We start from the raw sequence: 10,987 nt of genomic DNA, 5'->3' as shown, positions 1-10,987 counted from the left end.
CGTGATCGAAGCCAACGTGGCCCTTCGCTAGGGCGCTCAGGCCCACCATGCGGACGCTGTGGGAGGTCCAGCCATCTGGGAGGAACTTGAGACAGCGTTACCCGTCACAACAGGCAGCTGTTCCCCCAGTCTTCGTCAGCAGTCTACATCGCAGTCTTCAGGCCCCAAGATTGACATCAAGCTGGAAGATCCCAGCGGGACGTTCTTCAGCAGCAACAACGCAACCCCAGATACGGGGGCTGAGATCACAGTGATGAGCTCAGACACTGCACACACCCTGGGTGTACAGGACAGTGCTCTGACCAAGTTGCCAATGGACAGTCCATGCACTGCATTGACACCTTCAATGCCATCATTCGCCTCAACGAGAGGGCAGTCGAAGACACAGTCTACGTCTTCAATGAGTCACGGGGGCTTCTTCTCGCCTGGTATAGGGCCCAAAAGCTCGGCATCTTCCCAGACCACTGCCCACAGCCCGCTGATGACTTCCAGACCCGGAGCGCAAGCAGTCACTCCGTGTCGCCAATACGCTCAGCGAAGAACACCGACCAACGACAACAGCGGAAGCAGCTCCGCAGTGACATTCTCTAGGAGGTCGCCGACGTCTTCACATCTTGATGACATCAATGCATCTCTTAAGCCGATGGCACGCCCACCAATGGTCATTCACGTCACAGAAGATGCCAAACCTTTCGCAGTACGCGCCCTCTTCAAGAAAGCAGCCAACACCTCACAACGTTCATCACCCCCTGGGGGCGCTTCAAGTTGCTCCGAGCGCCCATGGGCCTGGTCTCAACAGAGGACAAGTACTGCCGACGTGAAGATCAGGCTCTCCAGGATCTGTACCACATCGTCAAGGTGGTCGACGACATACTTGTCTACGATGAGACATTCGAAGACCACGCAGACCGTCTATGAGCTGTCCTCATACAATGCCACCAACATGACATCAACGAACTGACATCTACGCATGCACATCACCACGGAGGAACAGTGACATACTCTGTTATAGATCTGACCTTGACAACACCATGTATAGCACCACTATTTACGCACAATGTTCAACCGCAGCCGCCTTTTTTAGTGCGTACTACCACTTCAATTTAGATGTCCCTTCAGGACAAATAGACTTCAATTTTCTTCCCCGATGGAATGTTCGCAGAGCGGACTGGGCATCTTTCCAAATTGTATAGATAAGGCACACCCTCCAGGCACAACTCCCAACCTCCCTACATTTCTAAACAATATTTCAGCCTCAGCGCACCAGTTCGTTCCACACACTCATCGTCGACCAGGGCACAAACATGCGCCCTGGTGGAACGATGAGTGTCAGCACGCAGTAGCCCTGCGACGCCGGGCTATGCGTGCCTTTCGTAATTGCATTTGCATAGCTCATGAATGGCGGTTTCGGAGGGCTAAACATCGAGCCGGTATAACCATTAAACGCGCAAACAGGACAGATGGAATCAATTTTCAAATACGTTCAACCGCTTTACCCACCTATCTAAAATAGGATCACTGATTCGGTGTTTCACAAACAATGCCCGCCACGCTACAAAACCCAGCACGTTGTAGTCAGCAACCAACACTACAGCATCCCATTCGAAGTCGCCACAAAATTTGCCACACACTTCGCCCGTGTATCGCCATCCGAACGGTATTCCCAGCAGATCACTAACACACTTAATGCCACACTGCTCGCGTTCACGTCTGTTAACGCTAAGACCTTCAACATACTCTTCACACCTTACGAATTAGACCCTGCGATCAGTAAGTGTGGAAACCAGTGTCTTAGAATTGCCGACTTCGGATGTAAAGCAATACCCTATGAGGAGGATTTTTCACTCCTTTTCCCCATATTTTATGTGAATTTTTCACTCCTTTTCCCCATATTTTGTGAATTCTTCACTCCTGCCTAACATTGTCTAATCGCACATGCCAAACCCCTATTTCCCTTTCTGAGCTTTTCAGATGTCATCCAAAACCGAGCTCACTTGAAACCACCAAGCACAAACGAGGCTCCACAGAACCTAGACACCTATGGCTATGTCCCGCCTCACCTACATCTGAATTATGTCCATGTATGCACAGAGCAAGGGCGCCAGATACCTCCAAGCCCAAGAACCTCAGCGACCCCAGCCGCTTGCACGCATTTAGTTGGTTTGTTTACAAAATCCTTTACAATCTGCAGCTGTGCCCCAAATACAAGGTTTTCACACATCCCCTATTTCTTTTGGTCTCACCACCACACCACGAAACCAGAGCCTGGTGCAAACAACAGCAAGACCTGGTAGATAATTTTACTCCACGTTGTTAGTTTTTCCCAAGGAAACTTGACCACAAAATTGCATCACTCCCGAAATGCAAGAGTGAAAAGTTCAAGAATTGTCTTGTAAATTAAATTTACAAGACGAATATCACCATTTGAGCACTTATGTTGACAGATTTGAAATCAAATCAGCTGATAACACAATTTTGCGAGAAAAGTACCAGTCTTCGTATTTATTTAGCTACTTTTGTTTTTTCTTGGCATCATACAAGTGTGATAACACATTATTCTTCCTTCATTTCTGATTGCCTTTAGAGGTACCAACTGCCGCTTAACATGTTGACCAGTTTCTCTGCAAGATGCTCCAACTGCAAACTTGTACGTATTTCATACATAAATTGGATTAATTCGCCAGCCGCCCAAACATTTTTGATATGCATCCAAGCGTGAAACAATTCACAGGGAATGAAAGAAGACAATTTGAAGCACGGAACTTATTTTTACCAGCCATTTTTGCCCTCTTAAACCTTCGGTTAACCGTTTTCTTGGTTCATGGCGGTGCTCAATAATGATAAATCCAAGCCTTTCGAGTGTCTGACTCACCAGGCTACCTGGCAACGCTATTATAATGCTGCCATATACAGCCTTGGGACAGACCTGACGCAGCTAATAGAGAAGTGTTTGATGGCGAAATTCTGCCCTCTGGAAATGTTTATCATGCACAACCTCTTACCTGTTAAGCATTTTAATCTCGAAGGTTGGTGGGCATAATTGATATTTATATTTGGCGGCGGGATGACCCTGTCTGCCAGTAGACCATGCAAAAGGTACTTATTTTTTTTGAGGGGGGGAGCAGGAAGAAGCCAGTAAGTCTCCTGTGGACCATGTAATTCCTTGCCTGCTTTCAATACATAATTGGTAACCAGAGTTAGCCATTTTCTGTTTTAATCCATCGAGTTTTGTCATAAGACAAATTATGACGCCACAAGGCATGCAATGGGCTTATTTAGCTCCATGTTCTTGGTTATTGGCCCCAAATTTCTTCAAGTGGTTCCTCATGGCTGCTTTAACCAGATGTTTTCTATAGTTGTCATGGTTTGCTGACCGGCAAATGACTGTACTGTATATATGCACTATATTTTTTAACGCAGTAATACTCTAAGCTGCACAGCAATTATAATGTGAGTTAAATATTGGTATGTAGCAAACAGTCAGACCACCCCATTTAAAATGTGAAGCCAACATCTCAAACTTTGTCATTAAATATGAATAAACAAGCCCAAATGAATGCATTTGCTGCAGCTGAAAAGGCAAGCAGCAATACTGGCGTGGTCATCTAAAAGTTGCGTTATTCTTGGAGAAGAGAGATTGTTTTGTGGAGCATGCCCATTATCGCCATTGACATAGGTTAGCCATGACAACCAAAATAAGTTGTTCGAAGTGATTTAAAGTGTTTTGATTTGTGTGTTGTCAACTTTGTCTGATGTCAACAAGCATGCACAAATGAACTGAATAAAAATACAAGTTGAAACCAGCCAAAAACTAGCTTTAAATATCATGTTTTTATCACAAGTGGTGCTGTCAACAGATAAGTGAGTTGAGATGATGTTCATCATATGGGCTACTCTAAGTTAGGTTAAGTTGGTCAAGTGCATGGCAAGTGGCAATAGGAATTGTGCAAGAATCAGTAACTCACAGCTGCTGCTGTGATACAAACAGGTTATACAGGATGAGATGATGTAAAGCCTCTTTAGGTTAGGCATAGGCTACTTTCATGGAAATAAGCATTGGTATTTTGTAAGAAACGGTGACAAAATGTTTGTTTTCCCTGACCCCATCTTAACAGAAGCCAGAGGTATGTCTATTGTTTTTGGCTTGGTGATGGGCTGATGTGTAGGAGTCCAAGGTTTTTTTTTTGTTTAAGTGTTTTGTGCTTGTTGAATTTTCAGTTGTTACTTTGTTATTGAATTCATTTGCTTTGTTTTGTTTTAAAAGTGCTGTGGAAGGAGAGTGAAAAATTCAGCATCAAGTTATTGGTGTTAATAATTTTGATGCTCATGATACTGTAATGAAATTACTATGCTTTAACACGCGCCCGGTCGGCCGGCTAAGTACCCTTTCCTCGGGTGGGGGGTCAATTTCCTCCCCCCCCCTCTGACATCTCTGCAACTAAGAAAGCTAGAGACACCGAATTTACAGGGTGTCTTGACCTGTACATGAACTCACTTAGCTTAAGGTTTCAGCTTCCTAGGTCATGACCTTCAGGTCAAATAAGGTCAAACAAGGTCAAATTCTGAGTTGGCTTCCAAAGCGCCCCCAGAACCTAGGCAACTGTCTCTAAGCAAAAGGTCGCAAGCCCATTTGAGGTCATTGACCTTGTTTGACCCTTTGAAGGTCATGGTGACCAAAATGATACAAGACCGCTCGGAGTTTGCATTTGAATAAGCGACAAAGATGACGCTAGGGAGTATGTTCCTAAGACGAAAAGTTCGACCCGGGTCATCTCAGGTTAATGGCCTGTTCTGACCTGTAAGAAGTCAGTTGAAGATGTATAATACGGTTCCTACTGTCAATAAATTCGAAATGAGCACCAGAAACTATCCCATACAGCAAGCCCTGGAGTAATAAATCAGGTTGGTTTTGACCTTCCTCTGACCTTTATACCTGACCTTAGGGCAATGTTATTTGCTCATTTAATATTCGTGGCGCCTGAGAAAGCATCTCAGAAACGTATGTCTTCGCCAAAACACTCCGTTGTTGCATCAGATTGAACGATTCCCCAGAAATTGTCTTTGCTGAAAACCAGGGCCTGACTTTGACCTGTCATAGGTCAGCGACTTTACAAGGTACATCTAAAATTTGTATGGTAAACGATCCGCTATGCAATTTGCAAAAGGTGGCGCGACTACGCCGTGCCGTTCAGAAACCATTCGGAAAAAACCCTCGGGGGTCAATTTGTCCCCCCCCCTACCCACCCGAGCGTGGGTTAATTACCCTGTTTACATGGGCAGCTGTGATTCGAATTGAGGCGGGACCCGTCCTCGATCCGAACTATCCGGCCCATGTATACACTCGCGCGCCGTTCCGCTGATTCGAATCGTGCGCCGGAGGAAATCCCTTCCCGTGAGAGGATCATCCGTTCAGGAAGGGATTTCGGACGAATTATCGATCGTCGGCTGTCTAAACAAAACAAAAAAATGTCTGGCCTACGCAGTTCTGTTCACGGCCATTTCAACTTTGTTTGGTGTTGCCGCCCCTCCACGTGTTTTTAGCTATTGCTCAAGATTATCCAAGTCCAAGATGGTAAACGAAAAGGGAAAGAAGGTGAAGTTGACACCATGCTGCTAAAAGCACTCTAATTATTGAGGGCCTTATGTGGCTAGCAGCACAGAAATGCTCACGTAATTTAACCTTGTTAGGCCCTTGATCTACGCAGACCGCAGGAGTCAGCGGTGTTTGGTGTTGTCTTTCCGTCTAAAGGTTAGATTGATTTACATCTGGGGCAGGCTCCATGCTTCCAAAAACTATAGGGAGGTAGTCGTGGTCGTGTTATATAGCTTTGACTTGTTCTCACCTTAATTTTTAAACTGCTGTCGAAATTCTTGCAGAGAATTCCTCTAAATTCCTTTTATTAAGTGAATACCTAAAGGCCCCAGGATTGTTTTTTGCAGATGTTCCTCCGATTAGAATGTTGGTTGCTTGTCAGTTTAATACGCGTGAAAAAGGTAACTTAAAAATTCCTGCATGATACAAATGATCAACAAATATGGATCATTGTAATCAGCTCGGAATGTGAACTATTTTTAATGATAGGACCGAAATTGCCCAATGATGGGGTCAAAACATCAGAAAGCAAAGGTGAACACTGGATGAAAATAGTTGTCACCATTTGCAAAATCCATGTTTGTGTATTCCACGTGGAAGAAAATAGAGCATAAATTAAGTAACACCTAACATGATGGCACATGCTGCACAGAGAACATGTCTGAGGTGCATATCAATCACCTATTTTTGTACTGGTGATTAAATATGCCACCTTGGTGCTTTTTTGTGATCGGTGTCTTTTGCATCCCATGAGGTAGGCAATACAAACTGTTGAACAATTCTTGCAGAGCATACCAATAGTTTCTTTCATTAAGTGAACACATAAAGGCCCCAGGATTGATTTTGCAGACGTTCCTCCTATGACTTGAACATTTGGTTGAGCACCTATTGGCTGGAGGGATGTGCTGAATTTTGATGAACTGGCTCGTCAAGGAAATATGAAGTTACGTCACACTGGTAGACCAACTGTCAGGGAAGGCAAGGGCTGGAATATTTGCTTTTGGATGCAGTTGGGATGTTCGTTGCTTGTCAGTGCAATGTGAGTGAGAATAGGTAACTCAAGTAATTCCTGCATGCAAAGGATCAACAAATATAGATAATAGATCATTGTGGTCAGTGTGGAATGTGAACTATTTTATGATAGGACCAAAATTGCCCAATGATGGTTTCAAACATCAAGAAAGCAAATGTGAGCACTGGATGAAAATAGCTGTCATCAGTACCCTGCCAAATCCAGAGTTGTGTATTTCATGTGGAAGAAAACAGTGCATCAATTAAGTAACACCTAACCTAATGGCACAAGCTGCACGGAGAACCATGTCTGCAGTGCATATCATTGCCTGTTTTTGTACTGTGAGTAAATATGTTACCTTGGTGCTTTTTGTGATGGGTATCTTTGGCAAACCATGAAGTGGTAATTCAAATGTTGTTATAATGAATAATTTGTTGTGACCTTTGTGTGATGTGCTTTTATCATGACAACAGCTCTCGGGCTGTTCACATTTTATGATCTTTGGACTATGCAAACACAGCTGTTTTGTGTCATCAAGCCATCAGTCCATATCAGCCAATGCTGTTGACGGCAGGGATATCAAAGCAGTATTTCAACCCTAGCATGTCAAGAAAGCAAATAACTGCATTCTGACTTGCCAGTCCACGCCAAGTCTGAATGGTAATGCTGCCCTCAGGTACTGATACTGCATTCGATAGGGAAAGACCATAATTGCACAGTTTTTGCCGCGATGTTAGCATTCATGAGTCATTTCTGTAGCTTAGCTCCTCTGTCGCAAGCTGCTCATAAATGCATTAGTGTGGGAGTAGGTATTGTGTTTCTTGGGGCTGCGCAAAGTAGATGACATGATGCTGGGTGGCCTATCTGATCAGAGTGTGTGGTTATTTTTGTGAGTGTCATTGGCTAATACAAGAAAATACGGATTTCCTGCTAGCCACTGCATAGCACCAAATATTCAGGTGTCACGGGCTCCAGGCGTATATTAAATGTCATCCTAAATAATGTCAGCCAAAACAGCAAGCCATGATCTACATTGCAGAATGGGAAGCAGTAGCCTTGCTTGCACTTTTTGGAGCTATTGTCATGTATTGATGGTCTAACACATGTTACTTTAACGTCATCTCTATCATTGCCATGAAGCAGCTCAGTTTTATTTTCCAATTCGCTTCCTTGTCATTCTGATAAATACATGTGATCAAAGAAGCTGATTCTAGCAGAAAGATATGCTGGGAATATCTGTAAATCAGTTTTTCCTGTTTTGTGCAAATTTCTGTGATCGTGCTCCTTGCAATGTACAATGTTCACACGTCTCCGGTCCGCTAGAATTGTTTATATAACACTACCTGTGGAACAGATTTGGCAGTGCTGACTACGCAACTTTTTGTGTTTCAAGTGCTACGGCTTGTGCTTGTGGCTAAAGACTTGAGTCCCGTATAGATCGTTTTTCCAACGGAGCCCATCTTCCTCTCGCCCTCAAGGCCGTCTCGTGCCCACCATGGCTCGTGACATTCGCCATCCATACGCAGAGTACCGGATTTTTCCAGTTCGCCGCAAAAGCGCAGTTTTTGCCCATAATTCGTTCCTTGATTCGAAATAAGTGGGATCGAACTATCGACCCTTAATCCGACGTAAAGCCGTTTCGCCCATGTAAACTCACCTCGGCGAGAGGGTTAACGTCGTATGATCCGTTCCGATCTTAATTCGAATTACCCTCGGATGCCCTTGTAAACCGGGCAAGTCTTGTTGTAGAAACCCCTTGCACAATCATATGCCTATGATGAGTTGGAAAACTATAACTCGGCGTTGGGGTGGATTTTAATTCCGCGACTTCTGAGATACATATGCCAGGATTAGCTTGCATATCCTACCATCCACGTTTTTCGTTCAGTCTGTGGACATGTTTCAATGTTGAGTGTGGTGTCGGAGTATGCTATCGAGTATGAGTATTAATATCATAGTACGAGTATCGCTATCAGAATATGAGTGCCACTATCAGAGTTTGAGTGACATCAAAGTATGAGTATTGCTATCAGATGTGGTGAAACACCGTCATGTGCAGTATATCGGACACGATTCTGCACCTATGTTCCCTGTACGGTGACGATGCAAGCAAAGGAATGAGCTGCAAGCATTAGGTCGAGGAATGTATTTTACGATGGCAACGCCTTATGTTCTTGACCTCGTATCCACTGCTGTGATCATTCCTTCCCATACCCTGTCATCTTCGTTCGTCCATTGCGAAATTGGTTCGCAGTTATGCGCTCGGTGGTGCTTGTATTTAGTAGTCTACGGCTGGACTACGGCTGCGACTCTACGGCTCACTCAGGTGTCGAGGGCATTTGGCGTCGCTTGCTTTTTACCCCGAGAGGAAGGGCGGACACTGCGAACGATCGAATCGAATCCCGTATCCCTGAACTTTTCAGACGTGTTCGGTTTGTCCACTCCGCTGTCAGCACTCCTATGTATTCAGTTGTGATAAAGTCAACATACGTTTTATTTTCACAGGTGCTGGACAGGACTACTGAGCAACACAGACGCTGGAAGGATTTGGTGGTCCTCACTGATCGAGCTGCAAGAAGCAGAGTTTCCAGGAAAGAAGACCAGCCCACAGAGAGTTATCTGTCACCAGCCCGGCCAGCAATTCACTGTTATCCATGTAACACGTTCGTCGCCAGCCCAGCTCCCTCCAGAGACGCCCATCCGTTCCCCGCCAGCCCAACTCCGTCATAACGCCCATTGGCTTTCCCCTCAGCCGAGCTCTCTGCAGGACCACCCATCTGCTTTCTGCGAACCCAGCTTCCGCCACAAACACTCACATGGCCGTCGCCAACCCATCTTCCTCATACGAAACCCACCCGCTCTCCGTCAGCCGTGCTCCCCCATAAAACACCCTAGGTCGGTGTTCAGACCACCTCCATCGTACCGCACCCGCCGGATCCTCGCCAGCCCGGCTCCCCTGTTCCGAATCCACCTGATCCCGTGAAGCCGAGGTCCCTCGACCGCGCCTACCGCCACGATGAGGACTTGTGCCGGTTGACCTGTGTGCGTCCCAACGCTGCATCAAGCATGCGATTTCTGTTCCAATTTCGTGTATCATACCTTGACAGCTGATTCGGGTTATACCAGAGGCGGATACAAGTGTTATCACGTGGGGCTGAGTGGTAAAGCTGCAATTTACGTCGCAACTCTGCTTGGTATGAAAAATGAGTGCATCGTGTATCCTCAAGATTCTGCTTTCGCCACGAATATGAGGTGTCTTGCAGGGGTGCTTTTCTGGTCGTCAGATATGTAATACGAAAATGCCAAAAATGATGTCGGCTTAAATGGTCTATAAAGTTTAAAAAAGAGGAAGTTTGTCCCACTCTTGGGCCTTCGCATGAACCCCACCGAAGTTGTCTGATCATTTGCAGAGGCTGTTTGGACCCTCAGTTTTAGATGGAGACCTGGCTCGTCAAAATCGGTAACCATATGGTCCAATGTGTCTGGAAAATAGTTAAGACTGAACGTGTAAATGTGATTTTTGCTACAGCGATCATTGTTGCAGTTTTTTTCTTTTTACGTTCCGTCACTTAAGTCACCTCACAGTGAGGCAAATTCCACAAGCACAGTTCGCTCAAAAGTACGTAATATTCCATATTTCTTCGGGGTTTTGAACTGAAGTAGCCATCTTGAAGATCAGCCTGTGTAGTTAACAGCCCCGCTCATCTTGAGGCCTGACGCCCTCTAGTTTCTGAACTGCATGCCGCAGATGTAAGCGGCCTTTTTCGGGGAGAGTTTTTCAAGATCACCTTGGCATTTGTGACGTCATAATAAAGTTCACCGAACCCTGCTTCTCCATAAGTCGTACGATGATTCAGGTCAATAAAGATGTAATGGCAGAGTCGTTCATATCAGGCGTTCGTGTGCGAAATTACAAGATATAATAGCCGTCGATTGGCTCTCTATGTTATCCAAGGTGCGATGTTGCATCATGATGTACCAACAATGTCATATCGAAGAGTATATTTAAGTTGTTAAGTGCGTTTGCGAGGAATTTTGTTCACCTAGACAAGACAGTTACCCGGTTTACATGGGCAGCCGAGGGTAATTCGAATTAAGATCGGAACGGATCATGCGACGTTAAACTCTCGCCGAGGTGCGTTTACATGGGCGAAACCGGCTTTACGTTGGATTAACGGTCGATAGTTCGATCCCGCTTAGTTCGAATCAAGGAACGGATTATGGGCGAAAACTGCGCTTCTGCGGCGAACTGGAAAAAAATCCGGTACTTTGCGTGTGGATGGCGAATATCACGAGCCATGGTGGGCACGAGACAGCTTTGAGGGCGAGGAAGATGGACTCCGTTGGAAAAACGATCTATACAGATTCAGGCTTTATCCACA

Source organism: Pollicipes pollicipes, unplaced genomic scaffold (genome assembly GCF_011947565.3).
Source record: "Pollicipes pollicipes isolate AB1234 unplaced genomic scaffold, Ppol_2.1 Scaffold_3447;HRSCAF=4054_pilon_pilon_pilon, whole genome shotgun sequence".
Lineage (NCBI taxonomy): Eukaryota > Metazoa > Arthropoda > Thecostraca > Pollicipedomorpha > Pollicipedidae > Pollicipes > Pollicipes pollicipes.
This window is presented reverse-complemented; position numbering follows the sequence as displayed.